This window comes from Solanum lycopersicum, chromosome 11 (genome assembly GCF_036512215.1).
Source record: "Solanum lycopersicum chromosome 11, SLM_r2.1".
Taxonomy (NCBI): Eukaryota; Viridiplantae; Streptophyta; class Magnoliopsida; order Solanales; family Solanaceae; genus Solanum; species Solanum lycopersicum.
In genome coordinates this window covers 39,675,118-39,698,082 of record NC_090810.1, presented here as the reverse complement: position 1 = coordinate 39,698,082, position 22,965 = coordinate 39,675,118, and the positions used below count along the sequence as shown (strand labels likewise).

General features: G+C 36.6%; 1 long non-coding RNA gene across 1 annotated transcript; it reads left to right on the top strand.

Annotated features, from left to right (window-relative positions):
* The first annotated feature begins 13,776 nt into the window (after window positions 1–13,776).
* LOC101244448 (uncharacterized) lies at window positions 13,777–16,861 on the top strand. Its single transcript, XR_183259.5, has 2 exons — window positions 13,777–14,019; window positions 16,303–16,861. It is a non-coding gene; the product is annotated as an uncharacterized lncRNA (long non-coding RNA).
* The last annotated feature ends 6,104 nt before the right edge of the window (window positions 16,862–22,965 follow it).

Here is a 22,965-nt window from a genome sequence, read left to right as displayed (position 1 = left end):
TTCTTTCAACTAATTCTTGAGTCACTTTACTTTTGTTCTTTCTCTCTCTTTGTTCTTTCAACCCCACTTTCTAGAGCTTTCCTCATAATAGTCACCCTCAACTCATGGCTTTGCCATGAGTCAAAGTACACAGTACCCAAAGTTGGGTCAGGGCCATAACAAAGGTTGTTTACTGCATTAGCCACCTCAACTTATGCTTTTGGCATAAGCTGAGGTGCACATGTCCAAGGAGGGACCAGGGCCAACACATTATTCCCAGAAAAGATTAGTTGGGGTGAAAAAGAAAGGTCTAATTTAAGCTCAGATCATTTGGATCAAAGAAGGATAAATTTCATTTGGTTCTCTTTTATTTAGGCTAAAAATGGGCTATATTGAATAAGGGCCTATGATCCTTTCCTAATTGTCTATTACAGCTTACTTTTAGCAGGACTAACCAGGCAAGTTCTAGCTCAGTACAAATAGTGGATTATTCAAATTCATCTCACACTCACTTGACATCTCATCACTCTACCAGATTATCAGACACCTAGTTCGAATTTTAGACTTAGGGTAATACAGTGGTGTACCTCTATGCCATGCTTAGAGACACACACTTATCAATTTCTATGCCTAGTCATGCATCATTTTCCATTTTATCAGGATATCATTTTAGCCATCATTCTCCAGAATTAAACTATGTACACAAGATAAGACATGCCGGTTCAACAGAAAAAGTAATCAGCCTCTTGGGGAAAAAGAACATAGGCAAGAAAACCCCAAAAGAGGGTAGTGAATTGGGCTACTCAGACTTCACTCTAGCACTCACTTTCCATTTACCCCACCCCCAACAAAAAGACATGCAATTGTCCCCAATGCATAAAAAAATTGAAATACTAGAGTGGTAGGTGAAGCAAACCTGGGGCGCAAAGCGCCGACGATCAGCAAGCTGGTGGGTCAGGTTCCCCGGAACCCACTTCCTCTGTAATCTGGACACCCTCAGTGGTGTCCTCAGCAACAACAACACTATCAGCAGTGCCTCCCGCTATCTCCACAGTTCAGGAGCTAGACGCCCCAGTCGCTAACTCTCCTGGTCTCATCTGGCGCGCATCCTCCTCAGCAAGCGAGGCTCTCCTCGCAGCCTCCATCTCATGGCGCTCCTTCTTCCTTGCTCGCGCCTCATCCTCCGCTCAACCCCTACGCCTCTTGGCATGCTCTCGAAGGGGAGGTGGTGGAATCTCTGAGGTGGCGAATAGGGCCGCCAACACCGTGTCTTCAGCAGGCTCGACAGAAGGGGACTCAGACTCAGGCAGCCTAGCCTCTACGATCATGTCAATATCTGTGCGAAGACTGTCGACCGCAGCCTGAAGAGTCGACACATCCACCGGAGGAGCTGGCCGGGCTAGCACCCGCAACTCAAAAGCTTCCAAGCGCTGGTGAACCTCAGCGATCTTTCGCTCTGTATGCTGGACCATTTTCCGCTCCAAGCGCTCTTCTGCCTCAGAAATAGATCTCTGCATCCACGGCTGGATATGATGCAGAAGTGTAGCCATTTGCGCCTCTAATTTTTGGACCCTGGCAAGCGGGACCAGAGCGGGTAAAGGGGTTGTGCGAGAGGAGCTCGGGGCAGTGCTACTACCCGGGATAGACTCGACCGGGGTAGTGTCAGGGACGCTGCCTGTGTAGCCGTGTGGTCTTGGGCTACCGTATCAGCCAGATCGTCAGATAGTGGGGGCAGCTCTAGATGGGGCCCTCTGTGTGGAGCCAACTCATTAGCCTCATCTCTGATGAGGCCGACATCAACAGTGCTCAGAGGGGTCTTTAGCTGATCAACGTGCCATATAGGCACACCTGCGGACCTACAGAGAGAAAAGATCATGCACGGGAAAGGGTAAGTAGTTGTGACCTTAAAAGCCCTCTCGTGCATGACTGCCTGTAGAAGCCACGCAAAATCCACCTCGAACCCGGCTATCATCGTCGCCATCAATACTGCTCGATCCCATGTAACGATATTATCGGCGGCTATGGGGGAAAGGCAATGGCAGACAATCAACCACAAAAACTTTGCCGTGAAAGCCAAGTTGGCCTTCTTGATGGCCCCCTTTGGCTCGATCACCCAGTCGGCACCCTCTCCATCAACGGACAAGTGCAGGGCCATCCACCTCTTGAAGGTCTCTCTCAGTGATGGCTCACGCAGGAATTGGCCATCTTTAACAATCTTCCATCGGTAGTCAAACTTGGCAGTGAGAGGGGTCTGATTAGCATCAACCCCCTCGCCGTATAGAAACCGGCGGATGGCAGGCAGGGAGATATCGACCTGAATGCCCTATACTCGGACCTGCTCCAGTGGGGCCTGTTTGGCGGGGGCAGCCCGCCTATCAGTCTGCGATCGGAGAGTCGCTACGTAGGATGCATAGAACTCTCGGACCAATTTTTCACTATAACGTCCCAACGGACGTGCTGTCCAATCCAGGCGATGTCTGGTGAAGAGATTGTGGATCTCAGGCATCGTCGGGAGACTCCCTATAAGGACCCGCCGCTCCAATGTGAGTGTTCGAGTCATAACTCCTTTGTCACTCAGGAACTTTCCGTCGGAGTAGACTTGAAATTGCCCGTCGACACACCACCGGTTGGGCTGGTAAGTAGCCAGGGTGAGGGCATGAGCTGGTGAACCTGGTGTGGATTCCGAACTGTCAGCCTCATCAGACGAGGCCGACGCTGCAGCGATGGCGGGTGCGGGAACCTCAGCAGAGCCGGAGGCTTTCTCCGACAATGAAACTCCTAAGGAGCCAGACGCTCCTCCTTCTTCATTGGTGGCTGATCCAGAAGGTGTGTCAGTCAGTGTGCGCTCCTCATCAGACTGGGAGGCAGTGACTACGCCGGACGCCACCTTTTTAGGTGTGGCTCTGGCAGCACGTGCAGCACGAGAAGGGGTGGAAGTGCCTCGGGGCACGTACTTGGGGTCACGCTCATCATCAGAACTAATGACCAGGCGGGCAGACGGGGCGACAGACTTCGATCGCCCGCGTGCATAGACTCAATCTTGTTTTGGTTCCATAGTAGATAGTACCTGTAAAGGATCAATATTAGTACGAGAAGTAGCAAACAAGACAAGCAAAACCACACAAAAAAAATAAAAAAATAAAAATGACATTTCTATAGTAACAATGACAAACGACGGGCCAGGTGACGGCCCGTCGTGACTATGATGGACCGTCATGGGGTCCGTCGTGTCTTACTTAGACTTTTTGTATATGGAGAACCCTGAAGGAGATTCTCTGACAAGTGTGACGGTATGTGCAGAACGGACCGTCATAGGTACGACGGTCCATCGTAGGTGTCCGTCAAAGGACACTTGAAAAAAATATGGAGACCCTTAGGAGAGGGGTCTCTGACCATCATAACGGTCATACAGGATGGACCGTCATGGGTATGATGGTCCTTCGTACTTGTCCGTTTGAGGACACTTAAAAAAATTGAGAGAGACCCTTAGAAACAGGGTCTCTGACAACCAGAACGGTTGTGCAGGAACGACGACGGTCCGTCACATATGTCCGTTAGAGGACACTTAGAAAAAGTGAGAGACCCTCAAGAATAGGGTCTCTGACAACCAAAACGGTTGTGCAGGACGGACCGTCTTGGGTATGACGGTCCGTCACATATGTCCGTTTTAGGACACTTGCATAAAATTGGACAGTGGAGTGTTAGGGCTTTTGGAACGGACCATATGACAGTCATGGGTACGACGGTCCGTTATCGGGGTCTCGTTCTATAAATCAGTGACAGAACTGGGGGTACCCCATTCATCCCCGATGACCCAAATCAAATTTGTAGTGTTTTGGACATACATTTGTCTAACCCAAATACCTAGTAAACTAGCAATGCAAAAGCACCTATGTCTAGGGTTGTAAACACGGTAATTTCGATGATTTTTAACCTAGGTTAGACAGAATTTTATATAAAAGAAATGATCATATAAATAAGAACTAGGCTAATACTAATTGATAAACAAAAATGCAAGATAAATGAGTAGAAATTAGAGACACATACCTGAGAATTGGAGAAAAATAAGATGGAAAGGTACTTGGTGATCAAGAAGACACCCACAGCAGCAACTCCGACTAGTAGATGATAACTTTTAGGGCTTTGGAGAATTTTGGGGGAACAATGATCGGTTGAAGAGGGAGAGATTTTGGAAGTTGAAAAGGGAGGGAAATAGGAGAAATAGTGAAGGAATGGGGGTGAAATGAGGGGTTGGGGAGTTTAAACGGTAAGATTTTGTAAAAAAAACTCCAGCCGGGTCGGGTCGGGTACGCCTCATTAATGACACGACGATTCCCCGACAACGGTCTATCTCAGTTGTGATGATCCGTCGTTGGTTCCGTCGTGTGTTCCCTGGTTTGAAAATAAAAGAAAGACGTACCTGGCACGACGGATTCATGCGACGGTCTGTTTCAGGCGCAAAGGTCCGTCATTGTATTCGTCAGTGACTGCTGCAGAGTAATTTCTGCAGAATTTCTTGGTGATGTGCCTGCAAATTTAAAACCCATTAGTAGAAAATGCTACCATTACTAGAAATAAAAACTATAAGTATTGGGTTGCCTCCCAACAAGCGCCTGATTTAACGTCGCGGCACGACTGAGGACACTTGATTACTCAGCCTTCATCAAGATGGTATGCCTCTATCACTTCATTCACTGATTCAGCATGCCCGAAATAGAGTTTTATTCATTCTCTATTCACCTTAAACCGCACTCCCTCCTTGGCTTTTAACTCTACTGCTCCATGAGGGAATACTTGGGTAATTAAGTAAGGGCCAGTCCGTTTGGACTTGAGCTTGCCTGGAAGACATGGCACCCCAGGACTGTCTGCCAGCACAAAATCCCCAACCATAAACTCTTGTTTTGCACTTTTTTGTTCATTCTCCTTCTTCATCTTTTCTTTGTGGGATATGGCGGATACTGATTGGATTTCACTATTCTGCCTCATGGTCCTACAGACGTTGAAGGTCGCTTATTCATTGTTCAATCGAAATTTCATCTGCCCCTTTTCCATATCAACTAAGGCTCTACCTGTAGCAAGGAATGACCTCCCAAGAATAATAGGTACTTCAAAATCGACTTCACAATCAAGAATAACAAAATCTGCCGGAAATATGAATGACTCCACTTTTACTAGCACATCATGGAGTATCCCTATAGGCCTTTTCACTGTTCGATCAGCCATCAGTAGCCGCATCGCAGTGGGTTTTGGGTCACCCAAACCCAACTTCTTGTAAATCGAGAGGGGCATGAGATTTATGCTTGCCCCCAGATCACATAATGCTTTCACAAAATGTAATGACCCGACTGTACAAGGAATAGTGAACGCACCCAGATCTTCTTTCTTTTGCACGAGAGATCTTGTAGCAATAGCACTACAATGCTGCAGTCTATCATCATCCTCGAAAGTGACTGATCTTTTCTTTGTAACCAGATCTTTCATAAACTTGGCATAACCGGGCATTTGTTCAAGAGCTTCTACCAAAAGGACATTGATAGAAAGATGCTTTAGCATTGTTATAAAACGCTGATATTTACCATCCTCGATCTTTTTCACTAATCTCTGAGGTAAGGGTGGTGGTGGCCTAGGCATTGGAATTACCTTCATAGATGGGTCAATGGTTTGCTTACCACCCCGAGTAGTGATTGCCATACAGTGCGCATCATTTTTTGGATTTTGGACAGTCTTGCTAGGAAGAGTGCCCGATTGCAGTGTGTTCACTGTCGCAGATAATTGGGCCATTTGCAACTCGATCTGCTTAATCGATATTGCATGTATATCAACTTTTTGCCCAATATTTGCTAAATCACCCGTTAACTCTTTAATGTGCTCATCACTAGCATCGAACCTCCTCATCATTTTGTGCAACGTATCCTCAACTCGCTCCATACTATCTCCACCAGACCTAGGAGTAACTTCACGATTTTGAGGAGGGACATAGGGCACATTCCTATCATTTCTACTACCGTAGTTACCCCTGTTGAAGTTGTTGTCACGGTTGTAGTTTCCATCTCGGACATAATGACCCTCACGGTTATAGTTACCATAGATCCGACCTTGGTTCCCTTGACCTTGGCGCCAATTATCCTGATTTGATCCTTGGGCGCTCGCTCAGAAACCCCCCGTCTGCTCATTTACTGCATAGGTGTCCTCCGCATAATAACATTCATCATTAGGTGGCGGTGGTTTCGACAAGTAGTTGACTGCATTTATCTTTTCTGCACCCCCAATGACATGTTTTAGTACCAACCCAAGGTCAGTTCTCATCTGAGCCATTTCTTCACGAATCTCATCTGTGGCTGGGTTGTGAGTGGACTGCACTGCGAAGGTGTTTCTCCCGGTACCTGACTTCCTAGTACTCCAAGCTTTATTATTCCGGAAGATTTTCTCTAATTTTTCAGCAATCTCAACATAAGGACACTCCCCATAAGATTCACCTGCTATAGTGTCCAACACCGCTTTATTATTATCATTCTGTCCTCGATAGAAGTATTCCTTCAGTGACTCATCATCTATACGGTGATTTGGGACACTTCTCAAGAACGAGGTGAACTTATCCCAAGAACTACTAACTGACTCTCCTGGTAGTGCCACAAAGTTGTTCACTCTGTCTTTGTGGTTTAGTTTCTTGGATACCGAATAGCTCCCTTAGTTGGTTCCTAGTGAAAATTGAGTTATAAAGGAGCTCAGTGAACCATATAGCAGCCTCTGCCGTCAGTGAGAGAGGAAACACTCTAAGCCCTATTACATCCAAGTCCAAGTCAGGCCTCCCTACACAACTTTTACACACTGCCCTTACCTTAGCTATATGGGCATGTGGATCCTCAGAAGGTAGTCCTGAAAACAAACCTTTGGAAGTGAGCATTTGCATCAGGCTACTAGTTACCACAAAAGTATGGCCTGATGGTAAAGGAGGCAAGACAAGTAGCCCATCAGAGTCTGTAATGTTGTCATAGCCTCTGTAGTATTCTTGGGGCCGTGGGGCGGGATTTTGTCCCCTCTGTTGGTGTTCACCCGGAGCATCGGTAACAACTGACCATGAACATCAACCGGAGCTGGGATGTTCTGGTTTAGATCATCACATTGATTCCCAAGTTTCGATTCATGTTGCGTAGTGTACGCTCTAATTCGTGATCGTAGGGAAACAAGGGTTTTCTTCCTCAACTAAACTATAGTAATAAGTTCAAGTTAATCTAAAAGCTACTTTCCCCGGCAGCAGCACCAAAATTTGATATGCTCAAACTTACTTCTCAAATAAGAAGTAAAGCGGTCATGTCAAGTAAATAACCCAACTAGTGAGGTTGGGATCGTTCCTATGAGGAAAATAGTTTAGACTTAAATTTAACCTATTATTACTATTGTTCGGTCAATTACTTCCTTGGAAAGCAAAAACAATAAAAGGGGGGTTTTCTATTTCTAAATAAATGAAACTAACTAGCGAAATTGAAAGAGACACTTAACAGCTTTGAATGTTGGAGATTAATCAATTAATCAAAGTAACTAGGGTTTACGTGTTCCCCGCACGTTCATAACTTGATAATTCTCACTATAATAATTCCTTCCTAGTATCTTGCATGCAAAGTGATAAGTTATGTATTTCTAAATCCTTGGTCCTGCATCTAGAAAATTTTACTCCGCACCTTGGTCTGGCTACGTGTGTTGCTTGACTAACCCTTACCTTTACCTTATATTAAGCATCGTATTCGATATTTGACCAAGTTATTACCTCGTACCAATCAATACTAGCCTATTAGATAGTATACACTAAATCTATGTTGATAATTCTTTACCTATTATCTACCTTCTTGGTCCGGCAAGTAGCATTAAGGCGAGTTCTAACGTTGGTCATCTGTTAAAAAGACTTCTAAGCGAAAGAATTATTAATACATGCAAGACACTATTCTAGAATTGTTATTTTAGTTGGGTTTTACCTCATTATTTGCCTATGGTTCCTACAACCCTAGTTATGGAGTTTAGTTACCCATAGTCATAATCACAATATTCAAATATATTATATAAGAATTCATGTACTTACTTCAATGAGATAGAGTAAAATCCGAAAGTTTGCTTCATTAATCAACAAAAATCACCAACAATTACTTGCAATAATCTCAAAGTAATCAAGAATCTCACAAAAAGTCTAATGATAATCAAAAGCCTAACCAAATAATCTAGAGTCTAACTAATAATACCGTGTCTAACCTAATAATACAGTGTCTAACCTCAAAAACGAGGTTTTTTGAACTATCTATAGAAAATAAAAACCTAAGAAAACAAGGATTCTATTTGCTGGAAATCTGTCAAAACGCGGCTGGGTCGACGGACCTCGCGACGGATCGTCGTGGTCACGATGGACCGTCATGGACTCCGTCGTCCCATACTTGTTCAATTTCTTCTGTTGCTCTCTTCATTACCCTCAACGGCATGTATGACGGATCGTCACAGACACGACGGTCCGTCAAGGGTCTTCGTTTCAAAACACTTAAACTCTTGAAATATGGGTACTGGGACTACTTTTCTGAACTTCATGACGAACCTGCAGGACGGACCGTTCATAGACACGACGGACCGTCATGGACTCCGTAACCCCACACTTGGTCAGACTTCCCATCTTCCTTCAGCAACTTCACTACGCTGCCACCTACGGACCGTCACAAGCATGATGGACCGTCACAAGCTCCGTAGGTGGTCTCTTCTGCATTTCTTCGCTCAAAATCTCCACGTTCATCTTTGGACAGATTTCCTGCAAATAAAGAGAAACTTATATAAAAATTAGCACAAAAAGGCTTTTGGATACACTAAACTTAAGGAAAAAGTATTAATAATACCGTGAAACCACGGTATATCAACGCCAGCCCCTAACATCAGAGGATGCGGTGCGCCGCCCTATCCCCTTGGGTGTATCTGGGGCGTGCCGCGCCAGCATTTCTCAAGGCAAGCTCTCGACGAATTTTGTCTCTCATTTTCTAACCCTAAATTGCTTTTAATCAAATTCTTTTCTCAAATTTTTCTTAGATTCAATTACCCAACCTAAGTAAACACTAATACACTCTAAATAACTTTCCAAACAATCACTTTCATTTCTAGAAATCATCAAAACCCCAACAAGAAATAAACCTCAAGAACACCTATAAAGAACTTGAATCCTTCAACTTTTTTAGAATGAAATGATGCTGAAAATAACATGTTAGGCGTGTGGGTGAACAAACCCAATTCTATGGAAGCTGACATACCTCTTAGGGATTAAACCCATGGCGAAAATTCGCAACTACACTCAAGAAAGTCGACGAACGGCTTCATCTTTTCCTCTTTTCTCTTTTTTTCTCTTTTTTTCTCTTCTTGTCTCTTCTTGAACTCTCAATTAAAGCCCTAAGCGTATAATAGGATTATACTGAAACTAATAGGATTAGACTCTTAAACCTCACCAAAAATGAATTAAATTTGATTGGGTAAGGAAAATACCAAAATACCCTCACTATTTTTTACTAACTTTCCTTAACTGGACATCCTAACTTCAAAAGGTCAGATCTCACTCATTTGAACTCGAAACTTAGCAAACTCGATGGTGTTGGAAAGATAATTCAAAGATATTTCATATGGTATCATGTATCACACCTAAATAATCATGTAATAGGAGATATAGTCGTTTGAAGTTTACTCAAAACTCATACTTAAATTAACTGTCCAAATTTCATATTTTACTATTTCCAATTTTGTTCTTTTTGGAACTCTTGGTGCTAAATCTAGTTAATTGACCTTAATCCTTAAGAAATTTTTAATTCCTTTGTAAAACCTAACTCACTACGATGAACAGTTTGAGTCTTAGTTCAAAAAAATTTCTGAGGTGTTACAAGAAATTTTGATGACTTGTGTCGCTTTATATCCTTTCATTTTTCTAAGTCAGTCAAAATATATTTAGTTGATCGTTTGATTATGTTTGATATTGTACCTTGGCTAACTTTTAAATTAAGGTTTTCATCAAGCCACAACTGTAAACCTTTTTGAGTGCTTGTGGAATGATATCTTTAATAGTCACATAATGCTTTACGTATTTGATCTATCATTGTTGATTTTACAAAAAAATTTAAAGGAAAAAGGGTCAAAAATATCCCTCGATTTTATTTTATTGGTTGACTTTACCCATTCCGTTAAAATCAAGTTATTTTTACCCCTGTCATCAAACTTAACAAATATACTCCTCCTCGGATGGAAAGCCTCAAATCAATTAAACTTACTCGATTTTAATTAAATTGCCCGATTTTTATCCGACCTAACCCACTTTAAATATAACTCATTTCTTTTACCCAAATCAATTTTGTTTTCCCTACCATCACTAAAGTCACAACCACTAAAGCAATAACCCTCTCCGAGGATCTCCTTCACCACCATCGCTGAAATCACTTCTTCTCCTACTACTCTACCTCCTTTACATATTACCCTCTAAAAAGAAGGGGGGGAGGGGGAATTTATCTTACCTGAGCTTGATGATCTTCGCGATATTGACTTCTGTGTCAGTCTTAGGCTCTCAGTTATTTTTGGTAGCCAAGAACCATTTGAAGTAGAGAAAACTAAAGCTAGTAATTAGTACTACACAAATGTTAACATTTCCAGTTACCTATATCCAAAAATTAATGGATCCTATTAGAAACCAAAATCATTTAGAATTGATGCCAACAACCTAATCATAGAGAATTTTTCCAAGTACAGTGATAGTGGTGAAGGAGATCTCGGAGAGAGTGGTGATTTTGGTGGTGGTGATGGTGATGATAGGGAAAATAAAGTTGATTTGAGTAAAAGAAATAGGTTATTTTATTAAGTGGTTCAGGTTAAAATTGGATAATTCAAGTAAAATTGGATAATTTTAATTGATTTGTGGCTTTTCATTCAAGGAGGGATATATTTGTTAAGTTTATTGACGGCGAAGGTAAAAATAACTTGTTTTTAATGACAGGGGTATAGTCTTTCAATAAAATAAAGTTAATGGGTATTTTTGATCCTTTTCTCACTTTTAAATGAGAAGTCATTTTTGGATATGGTTTAAAGAAATTTCCTATTTTGCTTAGTTTATACAGTATAGTTTTTTTCTCGCCATCATACATCTAATATTTTGAATAAAAATACAATGAATAATAATTGATTATTAAGAAACAATGAACATCATGTAATATTTTACTATGAATGATTAAATTTCTTTACAATTAATCATTTAACAAAAAATATATATTACAATGAACCATACATATACATTATGTCAAGTTTATATCAAATGTTTGCATATCATTTTTCATGGCCTCTTACCATTTGAAGTTTCTTGAATTTTATATTGTCGGGAGACTCGGATTGTGAAATGGCTATTCAAAGTTACTATATGTGAATGTTTTGCCAAATTTTTCTCATATTTTGCTCTGAAGTTTCTGTAAGTTAAAAGCACTAAATTTATGTTGTAATTCGCAGTAAAACATTGAGTGCTAGTCCTCGCATTGCAGGAAATAGTTGCTTCTAAACTCATAAGTTCATATTTACTTTTCATTGAAGTCTTTGAAATATTTAAGCTATATAACTTTAAATTTCACATAAGTTTGTCTATCTTTTGAGTAGCGAACAATCTCGTCTCTGTCAAACAACAATATGCAATGAGAAAGGCATTTTTGAGATACTAGATCTTTATACTTTATTGATAGTGAATTGATAAGATCTTTCTTACTAGACTTTAAACAACTCTGAATTAAAAAAAGGACATGTCAATCGACTTAGGAACTCTATGCAAGTAAAGTGACCTCCTGAACGAACACATGTAATACTTGTGGATGATATTCCTTTTCTTTTAATGCAAATGATAAGCCACATCTTTTAATCCTCCGTAATTAATCTATGTGAATATTGTTAATTTGTTAGTATTCGTGAAATAAGAGAGTTACTTCCACATTAATAATTCACATTTATCTCAAGTGTCTGCTTCTTAATTTTGTAAGTAAATATATGAAGTATTTAGAAGACTTAAAGTTACTTTTGTATTATGACAAATTTGTTATTAAAGTAAGAGTACAATTATTATACGTTAGTTTCTTACATTCTTTTGATGGTTGAAAACATAAATGAATTTCCTATATAAGGAGTGTCACTTGGGAGCTATATACATAGAGAAGAAGAAAAATCATTTTCTCATTTGCCATCTCCTTCAATTTTTTTATTGGGTTAAATAATCATTCTTCCCATTGTGGATTTTAGGAAAAGTATTTTTGTGCAATTCCAAACTTTCAACCACGAGGGCACGTGTTTGAGGATAACTGTGGAACCTTGGGGAGTGACCGACTATTATGATTTGCACCATAGTCCGGCCAAAATCACTTTTAAAGCAGTGGCTTGCTACGACACAGTATTTGTGATAAGTTATTTACTACTTTGTAATTTCAATTCAATATCAATATTGTATATTTTAATTTGAAAGAAATTTTACTAACAAACAATATTGATAAATGATTCTTTCTTTGCACAAAACTTTTTCCGATTTGTCAAAACATGAGCGTTTGGATGGAAAAAATTTTAAACGTACATCATAAAAACTTTTAATTTTCTTTGAATGATTAGAAGTTGATTATGTTTTATGTAACGAACCTTCTATGTATGGTTCAAATACTATTAATTCTAGCAATATTATGGTTGTTGATGATGTTGTTAAACAGAAGTTTGCAAAGGATAACAAAATTGTGAGAGGACACTTGCTAAATCATATGACTAATCATTTATTTGATTTATTTATTATAAATTTGTCAAAGAAATGTAGGATAGTTTGGAATAGAAATATGGTGTTGATGATACAGGAAAGAAATAATATGGTGTCGGTCAGTTAATTAAATTCCATATGGTTGTTAATAAGTCAATAATGAAACAAATTCACGAATATGAGAACTTAATTGTTGATGTTCTCAACGAGGACATGAAGATGTGTGAGATATTTCAGGCTAATGTTCTGCTTAATAATACCTCATCATCTTAGAGCGATTATAGAAATCAATTAAAACATTAAAAAAAATTAACTCTCCTGAAACGTATTAGTTATATAAGGACTGAAGAGGCGAACCGTTTCAAACATAAGATGGAAGAACTTTCTCTTAATTCTTCTAAAGCTAATCTTGTTGAATCTTCTAGTACTTTGTGAAAGACAGATTCAAAGGCAAACATAAGAAATTCTTGAAAAAGGAACATATAAAGAAAACAATCAAATTAACAAGCCGGAAAGCAAAAATCAAAGTGCCCTTATTTTGTCTATGGAAAAAATGATCATAGGACTGCCAAGTGCTATCAAAGAAAAAGGCAAGACTCAAAACAGGAAGGACAAAATGATGTACAAGTTCATCTTGTTGAGGATAATGAAGCGATTGTTGTTGTAGTCGTTGAGGCAAAATTGGTGTCTAAAAAAGATGACCGTGTGCTAGGCAAAGATGCTCAAACCATTTTTGTGCCAATAAAAGTTTATTCCATAACTTTGAGGAGTTCACTGATAGAGAGTGTGTTTAAATGGATAATTCCAGTACTTTTGGAGTTATAGGTATTGTAAAAGTTAACTTCAATTAACTTCTGAGAAAACTTTATCTTCATTATCAAAAAACTTACCTTATAGCCACGTTCGCAAAAATTGTGACAAAATTAGCTGAAAAATAAAAAATTATCCAAGTAGTACGAACTATGGCTAAAATAGGTGTTATGAATGAGCCTAGACAAGTATTGGCAAAGCGGCATACATCTTTGCCAATACTTGTCTAGGCCCATTTATAACAATAGGTTGGTAAAATTTCATTCCCTCCCTTTATTTTTTCATTTGCCTCCTTTTCTATTTTTTCCCTCTATTCATCACTTCACCCAAAACCAACCCTTAAAATCTAAACCGATTTCTGCCCAAAATTCAATTCTATTCTTCAAAATCGATTTCTGCCCAAAATTCAACTCTCTTCTTCAAAATCGAAATCTGTCAAAACCAGCTTCAAATAGTTGTGGAATGTGGTAAGCTTGCTTCGTTCAAGTAATAAATCTTTGCAATATAGTGTGTTTAAACTGCAAATTGAATGTAGGGTTTTGGATAAAATTTTTGTTAATTGAAGTTATGAGCTTTGAAATCTGCAATTTGATGTGTTTTAATTGAGTTTTCTAGTTGTAAAGAATATAACTTTTAGTGGTAGGTTATAAATCCTAGTTTATTTATGTTGAAAAAATCATGCTCACACCTCTGGAAAGATTGATGGATAGATTTTCACCACGAATTTTGTATATAAGATTATTCATTGGAGGAATTACTACCATAAAACGATAACCTCTGTGCTTATATATAAATCTTGAGAGGTGTAAAATTTCGCAGGATTAGATCTCCTTTTTTTTGTTATGTGCATTTCAAACCGTGTTCTAGTTATCGTTTGTTTCTGCATAAGGAACGTGAATTTAAGACCAACATTTGTAAAATTAAAGAGCATTGCCTATCTGGGATCAAATACGATACTACTTGTTTTACGTTTTATTGGGTTTACTAGTTGTAAAGCAATCAGCACAATCATTTTTGGAATGCCTACGAAAACAATAAGCTGACAACAATAGCACAACTTCCCTAAATTTGGATCAACGAGAAGACCAAGTTGTGAATGAGATTATTACAGATCTTACTCTCGGTAATGGCAATTTAATATCTTCAAGTTTTGTTGGAATTAGCTCACAAGTGAAAATGAGTCGTTACTTGTCCACATTAGAGGTTAGAAGTAATTTCATATTAAAGTTGATTGTTTCTTTTTGTTCTTTACTATTATTTTGGAATATCCTCTGTTAAATATCTGCCACAAGTGTTAAATTATCGTTGTAAGTGTCATTCTGTAGATAGCATCCCATAAAACATCATTTGCATTAGTTTTCAGCCTGCTACTCCATTGGACTCCTGCTATGTAGCAACTTTACTTTAGGAAAGTAAGGAAAGGAAAAAATACGAAACTTTCTAACTCCTAAGTCCTGTACATACACAATATAACTCATTTTGTACATTTAAATATGCCTTCAACTATAAATACAGTAAGAATCAGAAGTTATAACTTATAAGCTAAATCTGTAGTAGAGACAAAAATGGCTGAAAATTACTAGTTACTTATAAGAAACCTATGTGATGTCAATGAATGCTTCAGATATGTTGGTAAGTTCTTGTTTCGTCTTTGCAATGTCTGATTTTTCTCTCTCCCTTCAACATCATTATAGCTTAAATTCTTTTCTCGCTCCGATATCTTCCTTTTAAATTTTATATTGCATCCTTTATGTGGAAGTAGATACTCCTTTTAAGATGCCAACAATTATGAAATAGGATACACTTGTATCATTGTTGAGCAATCTAAATGAACGTGTAATAAAGACCATTGTGAGTCTGAAAATTTAAGACAGATTTTTGTTTACTTTCATTAAGTAATATTGTTGGTGTTGACCGTGTTAAAGCGATTTATGTAGCTTTAAGAACTTCTGTCCCACATCTTGTGAAATTGTGCCCTTCTATTACATGTAAATTTATGTTTGAGAATTACAGAAACAAAGTGCACAAAAATTAAAAAATAGAAAGAAACTTTAACTCTCGCATGCCCGTGTTAGCTAAAGCAATGCAAGGAGAGGTCGTCAAATGATATGTTTCTTAACCTTGAATTCTATTTGGAAATCATTTTATTGTATCAAGTGAAATGTATTTCACGTTTATATTTTATTTATATGTACTTGATTAATGACAAGAGCAAAAATTGGAAAGACTTGACTGTTGGAGTGAGGTTATTTTGTCAACGTTACTGAAGAAGGATGGTAATTATGTGAATGAAGAAGGAATTATTTTAGCTATAAGATTTATATACCAGTCCATTTTCAAATTTCACTTATGGTGTTGATTTATTCTTGTCTTTTTTCTTTGGTCCATAGCATAGCATAAGACTCAATTAGCTATCAAAGAATAAAAACAAAAAATAAATAATGTAGGTGAAAAATTGAGCTTATTTTTCTAGCAGTTGCCTTTGTGCTGTAAATGTGTCTGCCTAGGATGCTCTTCCTCTTTAATCGTCAAATAACTCTGAAGTTGTGATCGTTTGTTTTGTGTTGTCTCATTACACATTAGAAAGTGATTTTTATTTTAAGTTTTTGTCAGAATGGTTGATGTCTTGTAGTAATACTTTTGTTAATATTTTTTTGTACAAATTCTGTTAACTTCTGTTAGTAGTAGTGCTTTGTGATGTGTTCTATTTGCTTTTAGTAATGTGAATATATCCTTTCTTGTTGGATAAGATATCTGAGCATCTACCTAAAGATCAGGAACTTGCTGCCAGTTCGTGTGTTCCTATGAAGATACTAGCTCATCCTAATAATGCCATTGGAAAACTGTATGGAGTTGAACATTCTGGCCGCGTGCGTGGTTTAGGTGGTAATATTTACCCTTCAAATGCTTTTGGAGTGTCTCGTATTCAATTAGTCATGCGAATCTTGGGTAGCTCTAGTAGTATGTCTCATCAACATGTTGGAGACCTAGAGAAACATGTGGAAACCTTGAAAGAAAGGGATATAAAGAGACCAAAGAACAGCTTGAGGCGACCAAATAAACGCTCGAGGAAACTAAGAATCGGCTTGTGCAAAATGAGACTAATCTTCTTAGCCTTTAGTATATTTGAAAACAAACTATATAGATATGGTGTTTCATTTAACTTTTAGTATTTTCATTACTCTAGCATTTATAGTATTTTGTATGAATATTCAAGGTTTGAAGATCTTATGTTTTGTGACTATATGTAGAACAATGTTGGAATTTTTTGTATGCTAGTCAATTTATCAGTGAATCATTTGGAAATCATTTTATTTTATCAAGTGATAATTATGTGATCACTGTGAATGCCTATAAATTAGTGTATTGATATTGTGATATATAGCAGGGAATTTTTTTTTAAAAAAAAATACACTTTTGCCACAGTTGAACCGTAGCTAGTCCATGTTCTGTACGAAAGTTATGAGCAAATTACCAACGCATAAATTAGCCACGGTTAATTTATGGGTAAGTCATGATTTGTTGTTGGGAAATTTACCCATGGGTAGACCGTGGCTAAACCCCAATCTAGACCGTGGCTAGAAGAATGTTACCACGGAGGTAAAACCGTGGCAAATTTCATGGCAGACACCCCTGCTAGGAAAAAATATCTTAGTGGAGGATTATTTGTATTGAACATTGTTCAAGAGATTGTCAATAAAGCAAGTATTTCAAAATCTGCTTATATTGTTGAGTTTATTAACTTATGGCATGGTAGACTAGGTCATGTTAATATTGCTTCTATCAAAAGCCTTAAATCTACGAGAAAAAACTAATGATATTTCTAAATGTCCTGTGTGTAGAAGCAAAGCATGCCAAGAAAACTTTCAAATATTGTATTGGTAGAAAGACCAAATTACTTGAACTAATACATTCAGATTTAGCAGATTTCAAGAACAATGTTAGCAAAGGTGGAAAAAAATATTATATTACTTTTGTTGATGACTTTTCTAGATACACTAAGGTATATCTTCTTAAGTCCAAAGATAAAGCTGAAAGCATGTTTTTGAAATTCAAAGTTGAAGCGAAAAATCAATTAGACAAAAAAATAAAGAGATTTAGATCTAATAGGGGCGGTAAATATAGTACTAAAACTCTAGAAGATTTTTTAGAGAAAAATGATATCATACATGAGGTTAGTGCTCCCTATAATCCCCAACAAAATGGTCTAGCCGAACGGGAAATAGAACCCTTTAAGAAATAATGAACTATCGATAATATGTGGGGAGAATCAGTTTTGTCTGCATGCTATATTTTTTAATAGTCCCTCATAAGAAATTAGACAAAGCCTCATATGAGTTGTGAAAAAGGGTTTGCTCATTACTTAAAATTTTGGAAAGTGTGGGGGGTGTTTGGATAAATTTGGTCTACCTGATTTAAATGCATAAATGTTAGTTTTAAGACTTCTGATACTATTTTATTGGTTATGCTTAAGAGTGGAAATCGAACCGGTTTTTATCCGGTCCGGTCCGATTCCCGTACCGGTCCGTCCGGTACTAAATGAACCTGTCTCCCTTTATATCGGACCTTTACCGAATCGAGTCCCGATTTTTAATCCAGTTGAACTGGTTTCGGTCTGATCCGATCTGATAAGGACCGATTTACCTGTTTAATTTTTTTAAAAAAATAGCCGTAAAAGTCGATCATTGGGCCCTTCTAGCCGGTGGGTTGGGGCCCAAAGAGGCCAAAAAATACCTCCCACACCTTTCTAATCCCTTTACTATAAATATCACCTTTTTTTTTCATTTTAAATCACAAATTCACAAACTACTTACTTATACATCTTATACAATCTCTCAATTTTAAATCTCTCATAAATTGTTAATTATTATATTGTGATAATGATTTGGAGTTTAGATGTCAGAAATATATTTAAAGTAACTTGCAATTTGGAAGCTACAATAGGCATCTCTCAATTCAGCTTTGGTTATATGTCTAATTTTACGTGGACGTTTGGTACATTCATTCCAATTTTCAACTTTAATTTTTTATTTGTTTGTTAATTAAGTAATTTATTTCTTCTATTATATTATCTTGCTTGTTTTTCATAATATTTAATTATTTTAAATTTGAACATGAATGTGAAAAAAAATAGTGGTAAAAGACCAATATCGGAAAAAAAAATAATAGGGGAGGAGTAAATAGTTCTAGTTCTAAAAATTTGCCACCTAGATTTGTAGTTAATACTAATGATTATAGTCATGTTAATGAAACTTTTTTTATGTCACCACCAGGACCTATTGAATTTAATTCCGAAAATGAAGTAGATCATGAGACTCTAAAAAGACATTGTACTAATTTTGAGGAAGAATTAGATAAAGAAGTAGAAAAAAATGAGGAAGATAAAGAGACCCTTACCCCCACTAGTCCGGTTACCGAATTACCAGAACAAGATGAAGTCCCCCCTTTACCTACTTTTTCAAATGTCATCGCCGTACGTGTAAAAGATCTTTAGTATAGACATTTTTTATACAAAATGAGGCAAAAACTATTGTTACTTGCACTTAATGTAAATTGGTCATGAAACATGTAACTACGGGTACACAAGGAGGAACGGGACGACTAAGAACACATTTACGAAAGTGTAATGAAAAATTTGCTCGCCTAGATGATATAGAAAGAGCTAATGGAAATGGAACACTCATACCCGAAAGTTCTATGGAAGTTGGAGGTTCTAATATGGTTCAAGGTGTATTGAATATGTCTAACCTGACTAGTCGAAGCACACACCACATGTATAGTAAAGAAAAAGATCGTAGAGAATTAGCTAAAATGGTTGCTGTTTGTGATTTGCCTTTTTCATTCCCTTCACATCTTGATTTTGTTCATTACATTCAAGAATTATATAACCCAAATTATGAAGGTATTCCAAGAAATACAATTAAAAGTGATCTTTTTAAATATCAAAAAAATATTGTCATTTTCTTTGTTGTTCATTTGCTTATTATGATGGTAGATTATCTATTACGTTTGATATGGGACGTAGTCCTAATGGTAACAATTATTTTACACTTATTGTCCATTCGTTTGACCATGAATGGAACATACAAAAACAAATATTAGCGTATAAATATGTTGAAGAAACTAAAATCGGTTCTCATATAGCATCAAAAGTAGGCTCTGTTTTACAATATTATGGAATATGTGATAAAATAATGAGAGTCGCTTTAGATAATGCTTCTACTAATTTGAGAGCAGTTGATTATTTAAAAAGTAGACTTTGTCCAATTGATAATTATTATTTTCATATTAAGTGTACCGCACGTATGTAAATTTAATAGTAAAAAAGATGGTATTTCTCAATTTGAAGTTCTAGTGAAAAAATTAAATTTGCTTGTAGTTGGATTTTTAAAGCTAAAGAAAAAGCTAGAATTACATTAAAAATCGTTATAATGAATGTGGACTTGCATATAGAAAAGTTCCAAAAGAAGTATGCGCTGGATGCAATTCTTTATTTGAAATGCTTCAAGTTGCTTATATTTATCAAAAGCCGATACAATTAGTATTTAATGCTTATAATGCGGATTTGAATTTAAGAATTGACTTGAAAGATTGAAAAAATACAAAAGAATTTGTTGAATTTTTAAGTGCTTTTTATTAAGCAACAATAGCATGCTATGATCAATATTATCGTACTATTTCTTCTGTTTTAGTAAATATTTGGGTTATTTCGTCTGAATTTGCAAAATATAAAGGAAATGATCAATTAAAAGATTCACTTGTTTTTATGATTGAAAAATTCAAAAATATTTTTCCCTGTTCCTCAAATCTATATGACTGCTACTACTTTCAACCCAAATTATGATTAAGAGGTGTTGAAAGAATGACTGAAAAGAATTATGTAAATTTAGAAATTAAAGATGATGAAACTCCTAGTGTTGAAGAATGTAAAAGTAGCATTTATACAAAAGCTAGAGATTTATATAATGCATATAAAGTTATGGAAATAAATATTCCAATAGTTGAACCTCCATCTTCTAAGCCTAAGAGTGATGATACGGTTAATTGGATGGAAGAATATCTTGAACTTGAATCTTCTACTAATAATGATTTTGATTTATATTTCAATCAGGCACGGAAAAAGATCAGGCATGAAGAAGGACAACTTCAACCTCCAATATTTGTATGGCGGAAGAATCGTGAAAATCAATTTTCAATCCTTGCTAAGATTGTTCGAGATGTGCTAGCGATTCAAGCATCATCGGTCGCTTCAGAGCAAGCCTTTAGTGTGGCGAAATTTATGATTGGAGATCATCGATATTCATTACCAAAGGACAGTTTAAAAATATCGGTGTTGTTTCGAGATCGGGTCAATGCCGAAAGAAGAAACACCGGACTACCACTATTAAGTAGCCAAATAGATGAAATATTTGGTGAGAATAGTGATATGATGATATGGAAGCAACGGAATAAGATCGACAAATGCAAGTTCCAAAAAATCTTCTCTTCAAATGATACTAAATTTACAAAAAGAATTTTTTTTTAAAATGCAATTGTTAGTACAATAATTAATATTCAATACCAAGATTATGTAATCTTTATCTCTTTCTAATATTTATATTATACAATTTATTTATTTAAATAAATATACGGCTATTCGCCTTGATTTTCTTTTAAAATAGTCTATTCTATATAAACTTTAAAATTTAAACTTTAAATTCAGTTTCAAACTTTAAATTCGATATTTAAAGTTTAAACTATAAATTCAATTTCAAACTTTAAATTCAATATAAAGTTTAAACTTTAAATTCAGTTTCAAGCTTTAAATTCAATATAAACTTTAAACTTTGAATTCAATTTCAAACTTTAAATTCAATACAAACTTTAAACTTTAAATTCAATTTCAAACTTTAAATTCAATAAAAACTTTTTAACTTTAAATTAAACTTCAAACTTTAAATTCAACCGAGCAAGGATAGAAATAATACTTTAAATCTTAACTACATGAAATTCTAGAAAAGGCGAGCCTGAACCAAAAGCTTTTGCAAAGAGTATAATTCATAAAGAAGCGCCAAAAGGAACGAACGATCTGAAAAGACATTGAAGTTTATCTTTGCAATGAAATTTCAAATTCAATTAACTATTTTAGCTTTACCTAGATGTGTTGTTTTGGATAACATGTGCATAAATGATACACATCCTTACCCAAAAGAGTTGTGATCATCACCTATTTTGTTTGCACCATTGGTCCCTTGATGCAAACAGAAGAGGTGATCATAACTCTTATTTTGGTCATAACTATTACCCGTAACGATCCCAAACCCTTTACTTCAATCATTTTGGTCTAATTTTGAAATTCTAAGTTTTTCATAAACAATTGTACAATAATTACTTGGCCTCGTCCTGAACAACACTTCAATTACTCTAGCATTGGGCTCGTGCTCAGCACGGTCATGGCAATCTATGCTTTGAGAAACAAATTGGAAGAGATTTAACACAAAAGTACATTTTTATTAGTTATGTTATCCTAGAATATTTAGACTCAATTCCAGTTCATTCATGATCTAATTCAAGATAAAGAAATACTTATTATTTATTGCTAAATTGAAGAACAAATTACTAATGTTTTTACAAAGGAATAAAAGCTGGAATTGATTTTAAAGTTGATAAAAGATAATGGACATCATCACGTTTGAAAATCTTAATTTAAAAAAGACTCCAGGATATAAATCAAAAGTAGGAAATCTAAGCTGTTTAAGATTTGTATATGATATTTATTTACTTAATTTCTAGTTGTGAAAATGAAATGGCTTTTTTAGTCCAACATTAATTTGTTTTTTTAGTATTATATAATTAACAGTTTTTGAGTTATCTAGCGAAGTCTTGTACCTCTCAACTCTAATTTGATAAATTTGAGTCTTCAACTTGTGCCTATGTTTTGCCTTTTGAGTAATTTTTTTGGGAAACTTTCAAAAACAACTAATAGTCTATTAGCTTTAAATAGTACTTTAACACTTTCACTAGAGATGGTGGCAGAGTTGAACATCACCCACAAGAACAATCAACTCGGTGCACGAGATGCCTAAATTTAGAACAGAACATGAAGTCACCGGAACTAAGTACTAGCAGCACTAGCCGTAGTGTAAACAATCAACTCATGCCTCAAACAGAAATCAAAGATGAATGTAGCACTTCCCTCTAATAAAAATCCTGATTTTAACAGAATCGTATTAGAACTCCCTGTTGCTCTACTGTTTACAGGAATCGGTGGACACGGCAAATATGAGGAAATAGAAATTGCTTTCCCTGAAAAATCTAGGTGCTCAGTAGAATCTTATTGGCAGCTCTATTACGATCCTCAAAACCCAAAAACATCCCAGTCCGTTCACATCTGCCACTGAATTTAGGGGATTCCTCTATAAAGAATAAGGGAG